Source organism: Orcinus orca, chromosome 1 (assembly GCF_937001465.1).
Source record: "Orcinus orca chromosome 1, mOrcOrc1.1, whole genome shotgun sequence".
NCBI classification, from domain to species: Eukaryota; Metazoa; Chordata; class Mammalia; order Artiodactyla; family Delphinidae; genus Orcinus; species Orcinus orca.
The window spans coordinates 125684503-125710342 of record NC_064559.1 but is presented as its reverse complement, the minus strand read 5'-3'; the positions used below and the strand labels follow the sequence as shown (position 1 = coordinate 125710342).

The window sequence follows — 25840 nt, the reverse complement described above, 5'->3', positions numbered from 1 at the left end:
ATCTTTAAAAATACATGAAGGAAAATTATTTATTTATATAATATTCCAACATAACATTTCTCTGGTTTCAGTACAGGAAGCAAAGATACTTGACATTGATTGATTCAGTGATTATCAGACTTTTCTCTCTTACCACATCACTTTTCCTGATTCAGCTGTTACATTGAGTCTTCAAGAGCCGTTATCAATGAGACATATAGCTCTCCGTCCTTTGAATCTAGCTTGCTTGAAAAAACAAACAAACAAGCCATCAAAATGGTGTACAGAAGGGTAAAGAGGTGGAAAAAGCCACCATCGCTGCCATCACCAGCATATAGGCTATGTAGCTCCATTGCTGTTATGGGTCGCTGCCATCACCAGCATACAGGCTGCCATCACCAGCATACAGGCTATGTAGCTCCATTGCTGTTATTTTTCAAGCCCATAATTCTTTGAAAAGCCTGTGGCCCCATATAAATATGACACAGAACTTGGATAACAATATGGTATTGATTCTGAAATGATGTTTTTTAAATACTTTATATTTGATACACGAAAACCTGGTTGCCTCAACAAATTTGTTAGCTGTACAAATATCCTTTTTTTTTTTTTTTTTTTCCATTGTGAATCAGTAAAATGAAAGGCTATCAGATCACAGTTAGGTTTGGTAAAGAAAAGAAACATTGAGGTGGGGTAATCCTATTTGATTATATAGTAACAATGGATAATATTTTTTTAACAGATACTACGTCAAGTAATTTACACACGGAAAAGTCTACTTGATATTATGAGACCAAACCAATTATTACTTTAAAAATAGCTTGAACAATCTCACACAACAATCCATGTGATTCACACCAAAGTCTGTGCTCTTAACCCCTCCCTAAACTGCCTTCCCTATCTGAGAACTCCAGGTCTTTGTTTTTGATAAACACAAGTTACTCTGTGTTTCCCTGAAGCACTGGCTCTACACTGGTGGGGAGCCATGGAATTCTCCCAGCAAAATCCCTTGGAAAAGGAAGACAGTGTCATGCAGAGGGACGAAGAGACACTGCTGCCAGCCACAGCCAGTATCTTTCCCCTTTAGAAAGCCTGCTAAGTGGCAGAGAGGAGGAAATATCAGTGTCAACAAGTCTGGTGATCTACCAGGTAAGACTGAGAAATAACTAACAGTGGACCTGCTTGGATAGGCTTTTATCTTGTCTCTGTGCAGAGTGACTTCACTTTCTAGAATATCTGTAAAATTAGGAAATGTATTAGCTGACTGTTAAACTATTTTCTAACTCAAATTATGTGAGCCTAAGAAACACGGCATTTAGATCGTAGTTTCCTCTTACTTTTACCCGAGCCCCTGTCTTAGAACATGTTACTTCCTTTCTAATGCTCACTTCAGCCAGTATTGTTTCTTTCTTAACAAGAACATGCAGAGTTAGGAGAGAAAGTGGAATAGTGAAGGTGCAATTGTCAATGCCACTTTAAACTACAAGATTTCAAAGAAATTGTGCTGTTCTTCCAAGTTAGTTTGTCAAAGCCTCAAACCACAAAATAACATTCTAAGCAAAAACCTCAATTCTAGCTATTAGGAAGAAGTTTGAAGCAGGCCTATTGGTACTGTAGTGCTTACTGACATTTCAATGACAAGGAGTGCCAAGGTATACTTTGTAAATCCAGCACAAACATACTAATCCATTTATTGAATGTCATTCGGAATTTCTACTCCAGCTTTGCAGTGGTCTTTTGGTAAATATTAGCCCAGTTTCTTACTAGTGTGTTTAGCTTAGTTAATATCAGTGCCCTGTTTATGATGCCAAGACAGGGTTATTCTAAGTTCTAGGTGTGATTTCCTCACTTGGTACCATGATGCAAAATGCATGCTGTATCATTCTCAATGGAGAAAAACTGAAAGCACTTCCTCTAAGATCAGGAACAAGACAAGGTTGCCCACTCTCACCACTATTATTCAACATAGTTTTGGAAGTCCTAGCCATGGCAATCAGAGAAGAAAAAGAAATAAAAGGAATCCAAACTGGAAAACAATAAGTAAAACTGTCAGTTTGCAGATAACATGATGCTATACATAGAAAATCCTAAAGATGCCACCAGAAAACTACTAGAGCTAATCAAAGAATTTGGTAAAGTAGCATGATATAAAACTAACACACAGAAATCTCTTGCTTTCCTATATACTAAAAACAAAAAATTTGAAAGAGAAATTAAGGAAACACTCCCATTTACCATTGCAATGAAAAGAATAAAATACCTAGGAATAAACCTACCTAAGGAGGCACAAGAACTGTAAGCAGAAAATTATAAGACACTGATGAAAGAAATCAAAGATGATACAAACAGATGGAAAGATAAACCACGCTCTTAGATCGGAAGGATCAACATTGTGAAAATGATTATTGTACCGAAAGCAATCTGCAGACTCAGTGCAATCCCTATCAAGCTACAAATGACATTTTTCACAGAACTAGAACAAAAAATTTTACAATTTGTATGGAAACACAAAAGACCCCAAATAGCCAAAGCAATCTTGAGAAAGAAAAATGGAGCTGGAAGAATCAAGCTCCCAGACTTCAGACTATACTACAAAGCTACAGTCATCAAGACTGTATGGTACTGGCACAAAAACAGAAATATAGATCAATGGAACAGGATTGAAAGCCCAGAGATAAACCCATGCACCTATAGTCACCTTATCTTTGATAAAGGAGGCAAGAATATACAATGGAGAAAAGACAGCCTCTTCAATAAGTGTTGCTGGGAAAACTGGACAGCCACATGTACAAGAATGAAATTAGAGCACTTCCTAACACCATATACAAAAATAAACTCAAAATGGATTAAAGACCTAAGTGTAAGGCCAGACACTATCAAACTCTTAGAGGAAAACAAAGGCAGAACACTATGACATAAATCACAGCAAGATCTTTTTGGACCCACCTGCTAGAGAAATGGAAATAAAACCAAAAATAAACAAATGGGGTCTAATGAAACTTAAAAACTTTGGCACAGCAAAGGAAACAATAAACAACATGAAAAGACACCCTCAGAATGGTAGAAAATACTTGCAAATGAAGCAACTGACAAAGGATTAATCTCCAAAATATACAAGCAGCTCATGCAGCTCAATATCAAAAAAACAAACAGCCCAATCCAAAAATGGGCAGAAGACCTAAACAGACATTTCTCCAAAGAAGACATACAAATGGCAAGAGGCACATGAAAAGTTGCTCAACAACACTAATTATTAGAGAAATGCAGATCAAAACTACAAAATTACCTCACACCAGTCAGCATGGCCATCATCAAAAAATCTACAAACAACAAATGCTGGAGAAGGTGTGGAGAAAAGGGAACCCTCTTGCACTGTTGGTGGGAATGTAAATTGATACAGCCACTATGGAGAACAATACGGAGGCTCCTTAAAAAAGTAAAAATAGAACTACCATACGACCCAGCAATCCCACTACTCGGCATATACCCTGAGAAAACCATAATTCAAAAAGATATATGTGCCGCAATGTTCACTGCAGCACTATTTACAAGAGCCAGGACATAGAAGCAACCTAAATGTCCATCGACAGATGAATGGATAAAGATGTGGCACATATATACAATGGAATATTAGTCAGCCATAAAAAGGAAAGAAATTGAGTTATTTGTCATGAGGTGGGTAGACCTAGAGGCTATCATACAGAGTGAAGTCAGTCAGAAAGAGAAAAACAAATACTGTATGCTAATGCACATATGGAATCTAAAAAGACAGTACTGATGAACCTAGTGTCAGGACAGGAATAAAGATGCAGGTATAGAGAATGGACTTGAAAACACAATGGGGGAAGGGCAAGTTGGGAAAAAGTTAGAGTGTAGCATTGACATATATACACTACCAAATGTAAAATGGATACCTAGTGGGAAGCTACTGTATAGCACAGGGAGATCAGCTCGATGCTTTGTGATGACCTAGAAGGGTAGGATAGGGAAAGTGGGAGGGAGGCTCAAGAGGGAGGGGATATGGGGATACATGTATGCATATAGCTGATTCACTTTGTTGTACAACAGAAACTAACACAACATTATCTCCAATAAAGATATTTTTAAAATGCTTGTTATAGACTATTTGCAATCATGACTATATTTCTTCAGATAACAAAGACACCTTAGCTCTAAGGAGCTTTAATACTGTTGTATCTTCAAAATCCTTTGGTAAAAACATCACAGGAAAAGAAAGGATTCACAATTTTTTTTTTTTTAGTGCTCTCCAAGCCCCACAGCACCCAATATGAGACTATTCCCAGATTGTCTTATGGCTCCATATACAACAAGTTCAACTTTTGGTTGACTCGGTGAGTCAGTTCAGTGAAGCAACTTGTCAGTTTCATATTATATAATGGTCTAACCAATTTAACTGAATTGCCAGGGAGTTTGAAACAGCAAGCAATCAACTCAGGCAAAGCAGTTAAAGTGATTTTTATCTGTAGGTATAGTCTAACCGTCTGATATGAAGTTCTATAAGTTAGTATGTTTTATCTACACAAAATTATGTTTTCTTTATTATAAAATATTCCTATTGTTTTGGCCTGTTCCTTCTTCTTTTTCTATTATTTAAAAAATTTTACATGTATTTATTGAGTGTCTATAAAAAGTAAAATCTGTTCAGGGAAGAATAAAACCCAGAATGGTCTGAAATTCATAGAAAAGGTTAAAGGAAAAAATGCATTATCTCTATTAGCTATCTCTATTTCAGAGAACTAGACCCCAGAAAGGGCAATGCTGGGAAAAGGTTGGAGTTATTGCGAGTGGGGCTGTGGGACTCCTTGACCCCCATGACATGCTTGGAAAGAACAGAGAAACAATCACATGTGAAAATATAGTAGGATAAAATCTGAACGTTTATAATGAAGACCATTTGCCAGACCTGGGTGAACTCCATTCAAGAGAATGACAGAATCTGCTCCACGAAATCATGAAGATCAGAGTTGCCTCAAGCCTAGAATATAGCAGTTGTCAAATTTTCAAAATGGTAGAAATAATATATTTTAATATATATAGAAGAGTAAATTTTATTTTGATTTTTTCAAACTAAGAATGGACTGGTATTGATTAGATGACTTGTAAGCACATAGAAAAGATGGGCACTGATAAGCAGAATGAGTTCAACAAGAGCAAGTTAAGCCATATTAATAACTTAGCAGATCAGCGGAATGCCCAGAGAGCTGAGTCAAGGATAAAATTTAGGTTCATGTGCTCTATGTTTGTCATGGCATAACTCTTTTTTTTTTTCTTAACATCTTTATTGGAGTATAATTGTATAATTGCTTTACAATGTTGTGTTAGTTTCTGCTGTATAACTAAGTGAATCAGCTATATGTATACATATATCCCTATATCCTCTCCCTCTTTAGCCTCCCTCCCACCCTCCATATGCCAACCCCTCTAGGTGGTCACAAAGCACAGAGATGACCTCCCTGTGCTATGCAACTGCCTCCCACTAGCTTTTTATTTTACATTTGGTAGTGTATATATGTCCATGCGACTTTCTCACTTCGTCCCAGCTTGCCGTTCCCCCTCCCCATGTCTTCAAGTCCATCCTCTACATCTGAGTCTTTATTCCTGTCCTGCCCTTAGGTTCATCAGAACCTCCTTTTTTTTTTTAGATTCCATATATATGTGTTAGAATATGGTATTTGTTTTTCTCTTTCTGACTTACTTCACTTTGTATGACAGACTCTAGTTCCATCCATCTCTACAAATAACTCAATTTCATTTCTTTTTATGGCTGAGTAATATTTTATTGTATATATGTGCCACATCTTCTTTATCCATTCATCTGTCGATGGACACTTAGGTTGCTTCCATGTCCTGGCTCTTGTAAATAGCGCTGCAGTGAACATTGTGGTACATGTATCTTTTTGAATTATGGTTTTCTCAGGGTATATGCCCAGCAGTGGGCTGCTGGGTCATATGGCAGTTCTATTTTTACTTTTTAAGGAACCTCCATATTGTTCTCCATAGTGGCTGTATCAATTTACATTCCCACCAACAGTGCAAGAGGGTTCCCTTTTCTCCACACCCTCTCCAGAATTTATTGTTCCTAGATTTCTTAATGATAGCCATTCTGACCGGTGTGAGGTGATACCTCATTTTAGTTTTGATTTGCATTTCTCTAATGATTAGTGATGTTGAGCATCTTTTCATGTGTTTGTGAGAAATCTGTATGTCTACTTTGGAGAAATGTCTATTTAGGTCTTCTGCCATTTTTGGATTGGGTAGTTTGTATTTTTTGACATTGAGCTGCATGAGCTGCTTGTATATTTTGGAGATTAATCCTTTGTCAGTTGCTTCATTTGAAAATATTTCCTCCCATTCTGTGGGTTGTCTTTTCATCTTGTTTATGGTTTCCTTTACTGTGCTAAAGCTTTTAAGTTTCATTAGGCCCCATTTGTTTATTTTTGTTTTTATTTCCATTTCTCTAGCAGGTAGGTCAAAAAGGAACTTGCTGTGATTTATGTCATAGAGTGTTCTGCCTATGTGTTCCTCTAAGAGTTTTATAGTGTCTGGCCTTACATTTAGGTCTTTAATCCATTTTGAGTTTGTTTTTGTGTATGGTGTTAGGAAGTGTTCTAGTTTCATTCTTTTACATGTAGCTGTCCAGTTTTCCCAGCAACACTAATTGAAGAGGCTGTCTTCTCTCTATTGTATATTCTTGCTTCCTTTGTCAAAGATAAGGTGACCAAGGTGCATGGGTTTATCTCTGGGCTTTCAATCCTGTTCCATTGATCTATATTTCTGGTTTTGTGCCAGTGCCATACTTTCTTGATTACAGTAGATTTGTAGTATGGTCTGAAGTCAGGGAGCCTGATTCCTCCAGCTCTATTTTTCTCTATCAAGATTGTGTTGGCTATTCAGGGTCTTTTTGCTTCCATACAAATTGCGAAATTTTTGTTCTAGTTCTGTGAAAAATGTCATTGGTAGCTTGACAGGGATTGCATTGAATCTGTAGATTGCTTTCAGTATTATAGTCATTTTCACAGCAATGTTTTTTCCAATCCAAGAACATGGTCTATCTTTCCACCTGTTTGTATCGTATTTAATTTCTTCCATCATTGTCTTATAGCTTTCTGCATAGAGGCCTTTTTTCTCCTTAGGAAGGTTTATTCCTAGGTATTTTATTCTTTTCATTGCAATGGTGAATGGGAGTGTTTCCTTAATTTCTCTTTCAGATTTTTCATTGTTAATGTATAGGAATGCAAGTGATTTCTGTGAATTAATTTCACATCCTGCTACTTTACCAAATTCATTGATTAGCTCTAGTAGTTTTCTGGTAGCATCTTTCGGATTCTCTATGTATAGTATCATGTTATCTGCAAACAGTGACACTTTTAATTCTTCTTTCCTGAGCTGGATTCCTCTTATCTCTTTTTCTTCTCTGATTGCCGTGGCTAAAACTTCCAAAATGATGTTGAATGATAGTGCTGAGAGTGGCTATCTTTGTCTTCTTCCTGATCTTAGAGGAAATGGTTTCAGTTTTTCACCATTGAGTATGATGTTGGCTGTGGGTTTGTCATAAATGGCCTTTATTATATTGAGGTAGGTTCCCTTTATGCCCACTTTCTGGAGAGTTTTTTCATAAATGGGTGTTAAATTTTGTCAAAAGCTTTTTTCTGCATCTATTGAGATGATCAGATGGTTTTTCTCCTTCAATTTGTTAATATGGTGTATCACATTGATTGATTTGTGTATATTGAAGAAACCCTGCATTTACTGGGAAAAACCCCACTTGATCGTGGTGTATGATCCTTTAAATGTGCTGTTGGATTCTGTTTGTTAGTATTTTGTTGAGGATTTTTGCATCTATGTTCATCAGTGATATTGGCCTGTAGTTTCCTTTTTTGTGACATCTTTGTCCGGTTTTGGTGTCAGGGTGATGATGGCCTTGTAGAATGAGTTTGGGAGCGTTCCTCTCTCTGATATATTTTGGAAGACATTGAGGAGGATAGGTGTTAGCTCTTCTCTAACTGTTTGATAGAATTCACCTGTGAAGCCATCTGGTCCTGAGCTTTTCTTTGTTGGAAGATTTTTGATCACAGTTTCCATTTCAGTGCTTGTGATTGTTCTCTTCATATTTTCTATTTCTTCCTGGTTCAGTCTTAGAAGGTTGTACTTTTCTAAGAATTTGTCCATTTCTTCCAGGTTGTCCATTTTATTGGCATATAGTTGCTTGTAGTAGTCTCTCATGATCCTATGTATTTCTGCAGTGTCAGTTGTTTCTTCTTTTCCATTTCTAATTCTATTAATTTGAGTCTTTTCCCTTTTTTTCTGGATGAGTCTGGCTAGTGGTTTAATCAATTTTGTTTATCTTCTCAAAGAAACAGCTTTTCATTTTATTGATATTTGTTACTATTTCCTTCATTTCTTTTTCCTTTATTTCAGATCTGATCTTTATGATTTCTTTCCTTCTGCTAAGTTTGGGGACTTTTTGTTCTTCTTTCTCTAATTGCTTTAAGTGTAAGGTTACGTCGTTTATTTGAGCTGTTTCTTGTTTCTTGAGGTAGGATTGTATTGCTATAAACTTCCCTCTTAGAACTGCTTTTGCTTCCTCCCGTAGTTTTGGGTCATCGTGTTTTCATTGTCATTTGTTTCTAGGTATTTTTTGACTTTCTCTTTGATTTCTTCAGCGTTCTCTTGGTTATTTAGTAACATATTGTTTAGCCTCCATGTGTTTGTATTTTTTACAATCTTTTTCCTGTAATTGATATCTAGTCTCATAAAATTGCTGTCAGAAAAGATACTTGATATGATTTCAATAATCTTAAATTTACCAAGGCTTGATTTGTGACCCAAGATATGATCTATCCTGGAGAACGTTCCATGAGCACTTGAGAAGAAAGTGTATTCTGTTGTTTCTGGATGGAAACTCCTATAAATATCAATTAAGTCTATCTGGTCTAATGTGTCTATTAAAGCTTGTGTTTCCTTCTTTATTTTCATTTTGGATGACCTGTCATTGGGGAAAGTGGGATATTAAAGTCCCATACTATTACTGTTACTGTTGATTCCCCCTTTTATTGCTGTTAGCATTTGCCTTATGTATTGAGGTGCTCCTATGTTGAGTGTGTAAATATTTACAATTGTTATGTCTTCTTCTTGGATTGATCCCTTGATCATTATGTAGTGTCCTTCTTTGTCTCTTGTAATAGCCTTTATTTTAAAGTCTATTTTGTCTGATATGAGTATTGCTACTCCAGCTTTCTTTTGATTTCCATTTGCATGGAATATCTTTTTTTATCCCTTCACTTTCAGTCTGTAGGTTTCCCTAGGTCTGAAGTGGGTCTCTTGTAGACAGCATATATACAGGTCTTGTTTTTGTATCCATTCAGCCAGTCTGTGTCTTTTGGTTGGAGCCTTTAATCCATTTACATTCGAAGTAATTATCGATATGTATGTTCCTATTAGCATTTTCTTAATTGTTTGGGGTTTGTTATTATAGGTCTTTTCCTTCTCTTGTGTTTGCTGCCAAGAGAAGTTCCTTTAGTATTTGTTGTAAAGCTGGTTTGATGGTGCTGAATTCTCTTAGCTTTTGCTTGTCTGTAAAGCTTTTAATTTCTCCATTGAATCTGAATGAGATCCTTGCTGGGTAGAGTAATCCTGGTTGTAGGTTTTTCCTTTTCATCACTTTAAATATGTCCTGCCATTCCCTTCTGGCTTGCAGAGTTTCTGCTGAAAGATCAGCTGTTAACCATATGGGGTTTCCCTTGTATGTTATTCGTTGCTTAGTGTTTAGACAAAGATGTCCAGAGAGCTTTCACTGATTGATATTACATGGGGCTGGGAGGTCTCTGGTTGTCCAATGTCCTGTAGTTGGCCCTCCCTCCTCAGAGGCTCAGTCCCAACACCTGGCTGGATCAACAAGACCCTGCCACAGGGCTCAGAAGAAAAGGAAGAGAGAAAACAAACAAAAAGACCCTAGGACAAATGGGAAAAGCAAACCTAAACAGACAAAATCACACAAAGAAGCATACACGTAGACACTCACAAAAAGGGAAAAAGGAAAAAAAAAAGGAAAGAGAGCAACCAAACCAATAAACAAATCCACCAATGATAATAAGCACTAAAAACTAAACTAAGATAAACATGAGACCAGAAACAAATTAGATGCAGAAAGCAAATTCGAAGTCTACAGTTGGTTCCAAAGTCCACCCCCTCAATTTTGGGAACATTCATTGTCTATTCAGGTACTCATCTGATACGGGGTTTATCAAGTTGACTGTGGGGATTTAATCTGCTGCTCCTGAGGCTACACAGAGAAATTTCCCTGTCTCTTCATTTTCTCACAGCTCCTGGGGTTTAGCTTTGGTTTTGGTCCTGCCTCTGTGTGTAGGCTGCCCTCAGGGGTCTTTTCCCTGCCCAGACAGGAGTAGGTTAAAGAAGAAGCTGATTAGGGCTCTCTTGCTCACTCAGGCCAGGGAGAGGGAGGGGTACTGTAGTCATAATTGGAATGTGGGGTGAGCTTGCGGCAGCAGAGACCTGTATGACATTGCAACAGCCTGAGGCACACCGTGTGTTCTCCCGGGGAAGTTGTCCCTGGATCACGGGACCCTGGCAGTGGCGTGCTGCACAGGCTCTTGGGGGGAGTCTGGGTAGTGACCTGTACTTGCACACAGGATTCTTGGTGGCTGCAGCAGCAGCTTTAGTGGTTCATGCCTGTCTCTGGTGTCAGAGCTGATAGCTTCAGCTTATGCCCTTCTCTGGATCTCATTTTGGTGGTGCTCTGCCTTCTGTGGGCAGACAGAGAAGGAATCCCCTCTCCTCGTGCACCCTGAAACAATGGTCTCTTGCCTCTTAGGCAGGTCCAGACATTTTCCCGGACTCCCTCCCAGCTAGCTGTTGCGCAGTAGCCCCCTTCAGGCTGTCTTCACACAGCCAACCCCAGTCCTCTCCCTGGGGTCTGACCTCCGAAGCCCAACCTCAGCTCCCAGCCCCCACCCGCCTCAGCAGGTGAGCCGACAAGCATCTCAGGTTGGTGAGTGCTTATTGGCAATGATCCTCTGTGGCGGAATCTCTCTGCTTTGCCCTCTACATCCCTGTTGCTGTGCTCTCCTCCGTGGCTCTGAAGCTCCCCCCCCCCCGCCCACTGCCCATCCCCACAAGTGAAGGGGCTCCCTAGTGTGTGGAAACTTTTCCTCCTTCACAGCTCCCTCCCAAAGGTACAGGTCCCGTCCCTATTCTTTTGTCTCTGTTTTTTTTCTTTTGCCCTATCCAGGTACATGGGGATTTTCTTGCCTTTTGGGAAGTCTGAGGTCTTCTGCCAGCGTTCAGTAGGTGTTCTGTAGGATTTGCTCCACATGTAGAGGTATTTTTGATGTATTTGTGGAGAGGTAGGTGATCTCCACGTCTTACTCCTCCGCCATCTTGAAGGTGTATCCCTGTTTATTCTTCTAAAATAACGTTTACATGGACACATCCTGAATTTTATTTATTTATTTATTGGTCAGCATAAATTTCCTTTAATAATTTCTCCATTTCCAGTAGGATTTCATTTTGAGGTTTAACATATGAATCCAGTGTAAAGTTCTACAGTTTTAGTAAATCTGGATTTCAAGTCATTTAAGATGAAAATGGAAATGAAAAGTTTACTTAAGAAGTTTAATTTTCTTCTTCTATAACGTCTAAGTCTTCATCTTCTTCATCGTCCTCTTCTGCTTGTTGATCCTTTCTTAGTCAACAAATAGTTACCTGTCCTGCTCCAGATAAACACTTAGCTGACAGTGATCTCTGAAGAGGTGACTTTGAATTTGTTCTGACGATATCTAAATGACATAAATAATCTGGTGGATACAGAGAATTTTGGAAAACCTCTAAATCTTCTTCATCAATCTGTTGTATATTTTGGTAGGAAGCAGTGTAGAACTCTAAAGCTTTGCTGTGAAATAACATTTCGATAATGATAAATTCTGAAAATATAGTCTTTATATCCATTATTTTCTGCTTTTCAAAATTGTCAATAGTTTCCTCCAAATGACGAGTTATTCAGGTAGCATCCCTTGTAGCTCTTTGTAATTCAGTTTCTGCCTGTGAAATAACATATCAGTCAGACGGGTTTCTCTGACATATTCTTTCTGAGTTAACAGTTGAAAAGCTTCTTGATTCCTTGCTGTTAATATTACTTTGAGGTCATCTCGTTTCATTTCTACAATGGTTCCATAAGCTTTCAAATGTTCAACTACTTTGGCTTCAAGTCTTTCAACGTCTGCTTGTCAATAATCCTGAAGTTTGGCAAACTCGTCAGCAAAGTTTTTCAGGCCCTGATTTAAATTTGGGGTCTCTGTAGAGACATACACATTGATTTCATTCACCAGGAGTTCTGCTTTGTATCCCAGTCTGGCAGTTTTCTGCACATAAGCAGCAAAGATTTAGCACAGCTCTCCAAAATACTTCTCCACATTTGTGACAGCAACTTACAATTGAGCATCCTGGTTCTGCAAGCTGCATTTCAACATCTTGCCTCACACACAGCCAGAGACTGCAGGCTGGGGCCCAAAGACAGGGGCTCCGAGGCACCCAGGCCCATCCTGGATTTAAAAAAGAAATAAATGTAAAATAAGTAATTTCTAGATTTACCTTTATAGTCTATTGAAAAGGGCTTTAACTTGGCAGTGCAAAACAAATTTAATGCACAGCACTTTAACGAATATCACTACTCAAGAACAGTATGAAAAATATTAATTTTAAAAAGCAAATTTTAAAAAGATAAAGTGTAAAATATTTACTGAAAGCAATACCCATTAAACAACAACAGTTAAGGTCAAAGACATCTTTTTTTTTCTTTATGTGTGGGTTATTTCACAGAGGAATAGTTGAGACTCCATGATTGTATGTGATTGTATGAACACCGTGGTTGCTTATTCAGTACTCAGAATGCTGAGACTTACTGGTTGTCGTTTAGGATCAGAATGAATACACTTAGGAATATCCATTTCCAACTAAGATGGAGTAGCTGGGAACAGAATTATCACTGAACCTGAAAAATAAAAAATGCAGATGGACAAAATATATGGAATAAAGGTTATCAAGGCACTAGCATCAGTGAATGTAGGACAGTGATGCCTGAAAGATGAGGAGAAATGTTGTGTGCCTTATGAATTTCCCTAGATTTCTGTGTTGAGAGGATTTCCAGGCCGTAGAGTATGGAGGCAGAACTGAGGCAGAGTCTGGACAACACACTGAGTTGAAGAGACAAAGCTGAGAGTTTGAGGACAAAAAGCTGCCTGGAGTTTACCTCCCTAAAGTGCTGCAGAGGAGAGAGCTGCACAGAAAGAGAACACAAAGATCTGAGCCAGTCCCTTTATTTCTTTAGCAGAGTGCTAATGAGTGAACGGGAGTGAGGAAACTACCCAAGGCCAGGGAAAGAACCCCCTGAACAGGTTAAGGTGACAGTGCATGCCAGCCTCTCTTCTCTCCAGCCAGACTCGAAAACTTCATGATTCGTAGGGCATCAGGTGGAGCTCACTGAAGCGTCTTCATCAATCATAGGAAATAATTGGTCTAAAACACTTCTCCAGTCTTGCCTAATAAATCTTAAAAGCAAAAACAAACAGTATCCAAGTAAATTAACTGTGACCCAGAACAACGCTCAAGAATATTTATGACAATACAAAAATATCCAGCATCTAGCAAAGTGAAGTTCACAATGCTGAATTCAATAAAAAATGATTAAACAGACAAAGTAATAGAAAAATATGACTCATAATGAAGGAAAAAATCAATCAAAAGCCAAAGCTGAAATAGATGTTAGAATTAGCAAATAAAAACATTAAATAGTTATCATAACCCTATTCTTTATGTTCAAAATTTAAGTATAGACATGGAAGACATAAAAAGAGACAAAAATTGCATTTCTATAAATGTAAACTAAAATGTTTGACTTGAGTAATACACTAGATGGGATTTGTGAAAATTTAACACTCCAGATGTAAAAATTAGCAAGCATGAAGACTTGGGAATAGACATTATTAAGATGATACACAGAAATACAGGAGAATTTTTTTTAAATGAATAGAGAATCAGTGAGATATGGAACAATTTCAAGTGTCTAATATGCTTGTAATCAGAGTGCTCAAAGACAGAGGATAGGGACTGGAAAAAATATTTGAAAAAGTAAAGACTGAAAAAATTCCAAATTTGATGAAATCTATGAATCCACATATCAACAATATCAATGAATCCCAAGTACAAGAAACAAGAAGAAAACTACATTTCACATAATAATCTGTTACCATAATTATGGTAATGGTAATGGTATTATGGTAAAGAGAAAAAATTTTAAATCATGCATATGATGAAGAACTTATATCCAGAATATATAAAAACCTCCCAAAACTCAATAAAAAGAGAACAACTCATTTTTTAAAAAAAGTGGGCAAAAGATTTGAATAGACCCAAACAGGTATGCTATTGTGGCAAATAAGCAAATGAAACAATACACAGCATGACTTTTCATTAAAGAAATGCAAATTAAAACTGTAATGAGGTACCACCACGCATCTATTAGGATGGCTAAATTTAAAAAGACAGAGCATCCCAAGTGCTGACAATTCCCGGGATGTAGAGTAACTGGAGCCCTCATATAATACTGAAGAGAATAGTACAGCTATCAACACTCTGGGAAAGAGTTTGGCAGTTTCTTAAAAAGTTACACACACCCATACCATGTGATCTAGACAGTCCACTCTAGGTGGAGGGAAATAAAAGTCTATGTCCATGCAAAGACTTGTAGAGGACTCTTCAAAAAAACTTCATGTTTAATTGCCAAAATCTCTAAACAAATAAAAAAAGTGAATTGATAAACTTGTATCTTATACATGTTTCTAATATAATTTTACATACATAGTATTTTTATATAATAAATATTTATACAATAAAATTAACATTTTTATACATGTATGCAATATAATTATTCTATACAAAAATTTATATAATGGAATTCTGTTCAGCAATAAAAATGAATGAACTGTTGATATATTCTACATCATGGATTAATCTCCAACTAATTATGCTGAGTGAATGAAGCAAGTAAAAATAAAGTACTCAATATAATTCTATTTATATCAAATTCTAGGAAGTGCAAACAAATCCAGAGTGACAGATTAGTCTATAATCTATAGTGACAAACTAATCTGGGGACAGGGTATGTGGGTGGAGTGAGGAGAGGTAGGAGAGAGGATTTATAAAAAGATAAGGAAATCTCTGGGAATGATGGACATGTTCATTACTTTGATTGTATTAGTGGTTTCATGGGTGTATACATATGTCAAAACTCATCAAATTGTGTATTTAAATTAGGTGGTGTTTGTCGTTTACTAATATTACATCAATAAAGAAGTTAAAAAATAAGTACACTTAGGAATGCATAGCTTTTTCTATCCCTGTTAACACTCTTAACTTGGAGTGTGCTGTCTTGGAAGGTAAACTGTGCAGTATAACAGTGGCAAAATAAAAGATGTATTTTCTTTTGACATTACTATTATCTTATTCTATGATACAAATTATTGACCAAATATCTTTCTGTATACATTTTAGTCATTTTGGAAAACCTCTTCCGTGGAATGTTTCTATTGGGGCTGCTGTTTTGCCAATAACTAGATACATTACTGGCATAACATATCTGGCCCCTCCTGGTCTCAGCCCTGGAAGCCAAAGGAAGAAAACCTCCTCTGTGATGACTCACCAATCAGATTTCATTGTGCAACTAACTGTTCAGTACTGGAATCATTTATTTCATGCTACTCACCAGAGAAATTATTCTTTGGGAAGTGGAAACATTTTCCTCATTAAAAAAGCAATTTGTGGGCTTCCCTGGTGGTGCAGTGGTTGAGAGTCCGCTTGCCGATGCAGGGGACGCGGGTTCGTGTCCCGGTCCGAGAAGATCCCACATGCCGCGGAGCGGCTGGGCCCGTGAGCCATGGCCGCCGGGCCTGCGCGTCCGGAGCCTGTGCTCCGCAGCGGGAGAGGCTACAACAGTGAGAGGCCCGCGTACAGAAAAAAAAAAAAAAAAAAAATTGTATTTCTTATAGAAAATTTTACAAAATACCCCCCAAAATTTTAAGTATACTATATAGTTGCAACTGCTATTAATATTTGGCATAATTCACCTGTATATTTTATTAAAAATCATATTTATATGTTATGATAACACTACATAAAGTCATGTATCTTGGTTTTTTCACTTGATATTAAATGACAGTTTTTATCCTAAACATTTTAATGGCTGTCATAAAGTCAATCATTTAGACATACCATGATTTATCACCCATCTCCTGTGTTTAGACTTTCATGTAGTCTTAAATCGTTTACTACTATAAATAACATTGCAGCATTCACATTTTGCATAAAACTGTTTTCTTGGAGAATCTTCTCTGAAATGGAATTCTCTTCTTAAGCATACCCATAACCTAAAAATTCCTCTTTCCGGTTCAAGAATCCATTATCATCTACTGAGCACTTACTATGCAAGAGACTGTGTAGTAGAGGATAAGAAACTGAATGCAGCCTTAAGTCCTACAGAAGCTAAAAGAAGAAGAAATGACCATAGGAGTTTCAGAGTCATAGGTTCAAATTTGAATTTGAAAGCTCTTAAACAGTATTTTTAAAATACCGAATATGGTATTGGGAGAAGAATGGGTGGAGTGGAGTGTGCTGTATGTATTCTTCTGCAGGAATTCTTCCGTCCTCTGGATTTGGGTGTTTCTCCAGCAGTCCTCCACAACATCAGTGTAACTTGAACCACATGTTCATATGCTAAATAAGAACCATCTCTTAGTATGGCTGAGGTAGAAATGGCTAAATGTCTTCCTTGCTGATTTTAATGTTCATAGAGATGAAACCAAGATGACAATTTGAGTGCCTTAATGTTAGTATGCAAAGAAAGTCTCCACATATATTTTTAAAAGTTAGAGAATGTCATAAAATAAAAATGGTGTATTTTTCTTTCATCAATGTGTATAGAAATTTTCTTCCACAGAGTTCAGATTTTCTTATAAAAACATTTTATGGGAAAAACGTGCTGTTGGAAATATTTGTGAAATCATTAGTGGTGTTGGGTAGGCAAGTATGAACCATATAGTAAAAGATAATAAAAGAGAGCAAAAGAGTGGTCAGAGACAAATTAAAACCCCGGTTGAACAAACACAGTATTGGTAAAAATGTTATATTGATATCAATGAAAAGACAAAATGTACATTGAGGGCAATTTGGTTCACTATGGTGAAACATTTGAAAATGCTTAAAAATGGATTATTTACTTTGTAAAACTCAGAGAATTTGGATAACAATGGCCTTTGTGAATAAAGTACGATTATTCAGAGAAGGGAATTATGGAGCTAAAAAGAAACACCGGAACTCATTCCGGACTGGAGTGAAGGCCTGGAATTATCTGGATGGAGAGACATAAGACCACTTCGTCTTCAGTATTCAGAATGCAGCAGGAAACTGCTAAGGGCTCGTTGCTACCATTAGTCTTTTAAAAGCAGCTGTGAATAGGATAGAAAATGATTCATAAATACAGACACTGGTTATGCCACTCCCTCCCCTACAACTCTAACAGACATTCTCAATCAATTGCGGACTTTTTCACATTAGACTTAACAGGAGTTTGGAATCCTTCTTAGTGTAATACCATGGGTGTGCACTACCCACAGATGGACTTTAAAGATATTTAACATGACTTCCAAATCGGAGATTTATTGATGTTTCAGTTTTCTCATCACCTGCTTATTTGATAGAACTCTTGTGTAGGGTACATAAGATAGTTCATGTTAAAGTACATTGTTAATAAAATGCTGGAAATTGTTAATGCAGAGATGACAGATAGGATGATTATTTGTTTATGTTTATAAAAATGTGGCTAATGCACTAACAAGCTAAATTCCTTTACCTACAGCCTAGAAGTCCTTACTGTATGCAGACTTTTGTTAAAGTCATGTTAACGCTATCGCATGTGTGTTTTCCCTTAGACTGTGTGCTTCCCGAGGGCAGAGCATGTGTCTTTCATCTTTGTATTTCTGGGACTTGTTGTAACATCAAGAACATAGAATATACTCAATACTTGTTGAACTGAAATTAGACTAAAAAGCTGGATAATTCAATATTTTTAAACTCACAATTCACTTTTATTACAACCCTAGATGAGGCCGGCAGTTCAGAATTTTACCTTCCATCTACATTAGGCATTTTCCAGCCCCTGTGAATTTGGATTTCATGTAGTTTAGTCTGGATGTTTCCATCCAATTCTGTCGTGATATTTATAAACCAACACATATGATATTCTTCTACATTGTGTAATAATGTGCCTTCCTTTTGCTGGAAATGGTTCCCAAAAGGAAAGTATTAATCCAACCACAAATATGTTTACTTTTTGAGATTCAAGGACCTGAAATAGTGATAGAATCTTTGACTTTATCTCTGTTCGGTCTTGCTACCATCCGCCAACTGATTTTGAGATTCCAAAGGAAAATCTTTTCATATGTGCCCTCTTGAGCATCGTATACTTTAATCCCTAAGAATTTAGGATTCAACTTGCTCTGCTCCGAGGGTGGTGTGTTTTAGTTCATAGAAATATTGAGACAGGAATGCCTTGGCAAATTTGTTTTGGAAGGAGAGATGAATATTTCAAGCTCATATTCATACTGCCTGGGGAGAAATTTGTAATCTGGATCCCACAGCTGTTGCTGGGTGAACCTGTGGGGTCGTTTTCCTCTGGCTAAACCAGTAGGGGGTTCCCAATGCCTGTCTCTACAGCTAGATGCTCTCTGCATTTTTATTACTTGCTGTAACCTTAACAACTATGTTTGGAAATGCATGGTTTTTAAAAAAATTCCCTGATAACTTATGTATTTTGTATTGACTTGAAATCATGCTCATTCACAGGTTCTGCATTTGAGAGGAAACAAAAAAGATTTGGTTAGATTCTTAAAATATTTTTCAAGAGTGGGAGCTAAAAGGAGAAGCTTTTTTTTTTTTTTTACTGTCCTAAGAGATGACTTTTGGGTTGATGCCATAAAATCTAGTGTGTGTGTGTGTGTGTGTGTGTGTGTGTGTGTGTGTGTGTGTGTATGAGCACAAGTGACATGTCCCTGTGTGCTAGCATAAGATCCATCCATTTTACCTTCCTTTCCCTCATAGCATTGTGGTACTTCAACACTTGACTCTAAATCTCAAGGCTGTGAGGCCCTGTGATAGCGTAAAGCTATCAGCTAGGGGAAAGCAGAGACGTGACATTTTAAGGGAGAGAATTTTCTAAAAGTAGACAAACAGGGAGGGGCAGATGGTTGGTGGCAAATTTTCTGCACCCCTATGCACCTCAGAGCAAAACAGTGTTTTGCAGATAGTAGGTTCTAGCAAATATTTATCAGTCTGATATTATATTCTATATTCTTTGAGGAATTCTTTGGGTCTGTTTAATAATTATTTTGGGGAAAACATGAAACCATGTTAGCAATATGTGATTTGCATATTATAAATATACCAGCGTCTGAAAACACTTGCTGCTTTTGTTTTCATAAAACTTGCTTTAGGAAGAAAAAAAAAAAAACCTGTTTTCAAGGTTTGCCCCTAATACTGATATTCTCATTTTTAGAGTTTCTGACTTCAATCTGAGAAGAGGTGTTGAGACCTTTGGGCCACACTGTTCTTATCCTTGACTCACTTGATCCTCAAAGATGATTTCTCATTTTTAAAATGCATATTACATCATCTGTCTGTGTGAATAATGGCACAAGAATGAACTCATGGTTAAAAATTACCTGCAATTTGGAAAGGTTGGTTTCTATAGCTTTTAAGTGCACAATATTGAGTTGATGTACATAATGAGTCTTTTTTTTTTTTTTTCATTCAACGGCAAGGTGTTTCCTTCACTGAGCTTTGAATGGGTCTTATGAAGAGGATTTTCAAGTGACACCTGGGAGAGCAAGGCAGTCATTACTGACTTTACAAGAGCTTCTTTGGATATATGTTACCCTATCACCAACTTTGCTGGTGATTTAAATTCAGCACTATATTGGCTCTGATAATGTTACCCAACAAATTGGATAGCACATATTCTGACATCTTATCTAGGGGATCTCAGCTGTTCCCTTGCAGAAATAAGTTTGGAGCAGGGCTGCAATGCAACCTTAATTACAGGGCAGATGGACCAGCTACAAATGGATGTTTTGCTGCTAGATGTTCTGTTCCAGAGAAGGATGCAATCAGTTCAAGCTGTTTTTGACTGATGTTTCAGATTGTGGTCTTGTAAACAGGTCTGAAAATAGCCACTTTTTAAAGACTGTAAATTCCTGTATTTAGGGTTATGCCTTAAAAATGAACCCTAAAAAGAATAAGGGTTGGAGGATGGAGTAGCTTTCAGTTTTGAATTGCTAGCTGGATGGCTGTAGCACTGTTCTTAAAAGAGGAGGAAGCAGGTCATTAGAGGGGATGCATCTAAATGCTGTGTGTCAGAAATGAAAGGAAAATGGAGTTTCCTTGATGCTGGGGAACTGTATAACTAGCTGGGATAACAAGCATTGATATTTATTGTAGTGGAATGCAAGGAAGAAGCTGAAAAACAAAACTCCTGGTGTCTCTGCTCCACATCTGCTGAACTAATTTGGGGGTAATTTTATCATTTTAATGTGTGTGATGCTCTTTCCCAGTTGCTAAAGTACCCTGTTGTATACCAGATGTCAGACATTTAATGAGGCCTCTGAGACTCAGGATGGGTTGCGCTGCAGGTGTTTAATGCTTGCCAGGTCTTTAGATAAACCCACAAGCTGGTGTTTCCTGGTTAACATTGATTCACAGTACTTAGATCCTTTCGTAAATATTAATGGCCATTCTAGCCACGAGGAGGGGCTGGAGGCTACTCCATCCACTTTTGTCAGTATCGCCCAAGATGGGTGCAAATGTAAAAAGCTCCAGGTTCTAGGGTACTAAGGGGTTAGTATTATGAAAGATGGAATTAAAGCTCCCAGCCTATAGAGGTATGGCTTGAAGTACAGTAAACTGACCAAGAGGGTACAGTTCCTAGAGTCTAGGATTTAAGTCCTGGCAAAACACTGAATTTCTCTGTCTCAACTTTCCTCAACTTTAGTATAAGGATAATATTAATATCTATCTCTTAGATTTGTTGTGAGCAAAAAATAAAATAATCCAGATAAAGCATTTAGCTTAATGTCTGGTACAGCCTTAATGCTGCTCCATAAATGTTATTTAGTTTTGATATTATTATCTGATCTCTTGGGTATTCACTTTATCTTGGGAATCCTCTTCTGTGGAGCTTGGCTTCCAGCTAAGGTAGATGATGACTTAGGTCACCTATGCTACAGTCATTAGTTCCCCTTTTAGAAGTGGTTTATCTGGATGTTTGGAGCACTAGGTCTAGAGTCATACAGACTTGGGTCAGAGTCCTGGTTCTGACACTTAAAATATCTGTGACAGTGGGAAGTTTATTTAACTTTGTTAAACCTCAGTGTAATGACCTTTATTTTTTCCAGCTTTAATGAGATACAAATGACATATAAAACTGCGTAAATTTAAGGTGTACAACATGAAAATTCGATACACAAATATATTGTGACATGATGACTACAACAGGGTTAGTTAACCCTTTCAACACCTCAGATAATTACCTTTTTCCTTTTGTAGTGAGAACACAAGATTTACTGTCTTAGCAATTTTCAAGTATATAATACAGAGTTGTTAACTGTAGTTACCATGCTGTACATTAGTCCCCCAAAACTTATTCATCTTATACATGAAAGTTTGTACCCTTTGACCAACATCTCCCTCATTTCCCCCACTTGCCAGCCCCTGGCAACCACTATTCAGCATCTCACTGGTCATAGATTTTTTTTAACTGGACAAGTGAGTCTTCTCATTCCCACTGAACTCACATTCCACCTACTTTTGACTTTGATTCTGATGATAAGTTTACCTCAGTCATTTTAAGATTATAGACTTTGGGTTCAAAGTGTGTGGTCTTCAATCTCTTAGTCTTAGATGGCTCGTTCTTTTAGCTAGATATTCCTGGATTTGAAGACCAGCTGGATGTGATATTTTGAGAAAGAATCTCTTTTAGCATTAGTTTCCTCAACCTTAAAATGGGAATTAAAATTATCTAATTTTTGACATTACATTTTAAAATGAGCTTATGCAAATAAAGCACAGTGCCTTGCCTGGCCCATGTTATAGGCTGTCAGTAAACAAGTTAGACTGCTGCAGGAGGTGAGGGAGTGTTGAGGCAGAAGGAGTCATACAGTCCAACTGTAGCTTGGATCCATGACCTAGAGCTTACTTTATCAGAGGACAGGTTCCAAACTTTCCCTCATATTTAACCCTTTCTCTTCCTTCTTTTGGCTTAGACTCTTTTCTCTTTGTCCACTCTTATTTCTCCCATTCTATGCCCCTAGACCCAACACCCAATCAACCAGGCATTAAGTATGCAAATATAAGTTGGTGCCTTTTGTACTGTCCACTGATGCTTTGGTATTTTTTACTGCTGATGGGGAAGAGTCAACAATGGCTAAATTCATTGCTCAGATTCTGGAGAAAGTCAAGCATGAGGGTACTGTCAGGCTAGGAAGGTAAGCTGTGGACCCAAGGTCTGATGGTCAAGGCCGAGCAGAAAGCAGAAAGCTGTATAGGGACTCTAAAACAACTATAGTACATTGAAGATGCAGTGCCATTTAATTCAGTTTTCTGCACACAACCCCCTTCATAGCTGGCTTCTTTCATAGTTTGACTTCTGCCAAATTGCACCTTGGAGTAAAAATTAAAACAAAACAAAACTTTCCTTGCCACCACTGATGGATCTCTGTCGCAGATTTTTTCAACAGGTGACAGCCACTCTGAGAAGAGAGAATTGACAGCTGCCTGAAGCCAGCAGTTAGAGCTGAAATTGAGAAATGCGTGTTATAGTGCTGCTTAGTGAGAATTTGAAAATTTCCCCCTGAACTTTAAACCCTTTAATATACCTGCCATAGTGTTTTCTGAATTAGAAAATTGCAAGAGAAACTAAACGTGAGAAAGAACTACTGAGAAGGTGAAAATATCTTTGCTGACATAAAAGACAGGAAAAAACCCCAGAACTTTCAATGATATTTGGAACAGGACTTTGTAACATATCCTTATAAGTTATTTTTATATCGGTGCATGTAAACTATGAGGGAGGAAAAAACTACAGAAGAAAAGGCGATTCCAAATTAAGTTAGAATATTACATTACTTTGAGTACATGTGATGGAATTATCTTAAATATAATTAAAGAGGTATAAAAAGGCACTTTTCTCTTTCTTCAATAAGTAATTACTGGGCAGATAGTTTTGAAATACTGGTTTAGATGTATATGAAACTGTTAGCTAGTCTAACTTATCCGTATGTCTAGGTGTGGCCCTGGCAGGGAGTTCAAATTATTCTATTATGGAGTTGGATAAACTGCCTTTTCTTTTAATTTTAAGTTTGATATGAAATAAATTATTTAAGGTGTCTAGTAACATAGATGCTGATAGTCAATCCTGGATAAAAGGAAAGGGGAAACTAAATGAAAACATTAGCAACACTGTACTCCACAAAGTTTGTTTTGCTTACCTCATATTCCATAAATGTTGACTCATCACCTTTAACGTAGCCTCTAAATTTGGTGAAAATCCTTGTGGCTGTTTTTGAAGGATGTGATCACAGACAGAAATTTTATTTTATTTATTTGGTTTAAAGCATCAAGCAAATGTGTTTGAGGACCTACACTGCATGCTTCTACGGATTCATAGAGTGACTGGAGTGGAGAACTCAATTCATTCAGAGTTGCCTCTCTGAGGAGGTGACATTTGAGCTAAGAAGTGAAGGATAAAAAAGACCAAATGTAAACATCTAGAGCAGAGGAAATGACTGGTTCAAAGTCTTGAGGGCAGGAGTGAACGTGTTATCTGGGTGCACTGGAAAAGAAGTTTCCGTTAAGAATTCTGAACCACACACCTGGATTCAGTGTGTGGAACTCTCTTTTATGACTCCCAAATACTAAAGCCAAGAATTATTTTAAAGTAGTCATGGTTGGCATCGCCCCTAGAGGAGGTAAATGAATTTTCTCTGCACAGAAAGCCTTCACAGTAAAGTTTCCCTAAACACACAAGAAATCAGGTCACCATAACTGGGAGACAGCAGAAACTATAGTCTACATAATCAAAAGCCCAAAGATGACAAATGCTAGAATGATCAGAACAGAATTTTAAATGAGCATGTTTAATACATTGAGAAAAATGAAAGAATATTAAATATGTTTTGAAAAATGAAAGAGTATTTAAGGTCTCTCTTTACCAGAGGACATGTATTGAACACATTTTATGTGGCAGGCAGTGTCCTGAGTGCAGATCTTATAAGGTCTCCATTCCAGTTTATTAATTATCCCAATTGTTCAGCTCTGGCTCTGGAACACCTATGTATCTGCTTCTTCTCCTAGATACTCTTCTGGGTTCCATTCAAGGTCAATTTGCTTTATTTTTTAAAATGTATGTAATCTACTTCTTGGTCCAATGTTGTAGAATGTACAGTGGGCTACCTTTCAAGGGCACACCTGTTTTCCACTCTGCTTTTGACCTAAAATGAAAGAATGCTCTGTCCTTGAGCCTGACACAAGTGGGCAGATTTGAGAAATAATGATTGGTTCAATGGTACAATTCATAAAACTGGACATAGAATTGGCAAATGAAAATTATAAAGGATTTGAATTATTTGGACCATTGGAATGAAGGGTGAAGGGCTTTAACACACACACACACACACACACACACACACAGAGAGAGATAAAAGAAAAAGAGCAGGAGAGAAAGAAAGAAGAACATTTTTACGTTGACATTTGAATTCAAATTTCATGGTTACCATAACTGATTTATGCTCAATGTATTCTAGAAATGACAGAAAACGTAGGCATGAACTGATGGCATTGATTACAATAAAGTAAGTGTTTTAAACATGGATGAGAGACAGTACAGTATAAGAACCTTAAAAATCTTAATTAAGAAATAATTATGGCCTCATCTTCTCTGGAGACACTTAGAAATTATGGGATTCTTATATTCTTGAAACTGTAAAGCTTTCTTTTTTGGCTAAGTGAAGCTTTGTTTAAAAAAAGAGAGAAACATATGAATAATCTATTAAATGTGGTTTCAGTATTCTGGTTGTATGATATTGTCTCATTTAAGAGGCCCTTTCTTGGGTACTCCAGCCACGAACTGGATTAAACTAAAGAGTGTGTTTGTGTGTATATGTGTGTTTGTATTTATATATTGTCACACACATTTTTTTTAAAGAGAGAGTGTCATTTAAAACATATGCACCCTCCTCTTTTTGATAGGACCAGCTAATTATATAGGAACAATAATAGTAGAAATCCACCATTTTACTTTTTAAAAAAGAGGTGACAGTGAGCATGAAACTATACTATAATAATAGTAGTAATAAAAATGTTTAATAACATTTTCAGTAGTGCTTTAGCTTTTACCAAGCATTATTTCCTTTGAGTCTCATAACTGTGTGTTTAGCAGATACTTTTTATCCTGCTCTAATTAGGGACTCTTTGGTAGCAAGAGACCTGATGTACTCAAGGTAGATTAAGTAAAGGGAGATTTGTAACAAGGAGAAAGGAGTTATCTCAATGTATTGAAACACAGCAGGAAAGCCCTTGGTAACCCATGCACCTCTCCACTGCTCTCTTGGTCTGCATGTGTTTCGTAGCTTTTAGTGTCTGTCTGTCTGTCTCTCTCCCAACTCCCTCTTCTTTACTTGCTGAGAGGTGGGGGGGCAGTTTAGAGGAGATGGAGTAGGCTAGACAC

General features: G+C 37.3%; 1 pseudogene; it reads right to left on the bottom strand.

Annotated features, from left to right (window-relative positions):
- Positions 1–11582: 11582 nt before the first annotated feature.
- On the bottom strand, positions 11583–12485 carry LOC101280348 (CBY1-interacting BAR domain-containing protein 1-like; annotated as a pseudogene).
- Between the last annotated feature and the right edge of the window lie 13355 nt (positions 12486–25840).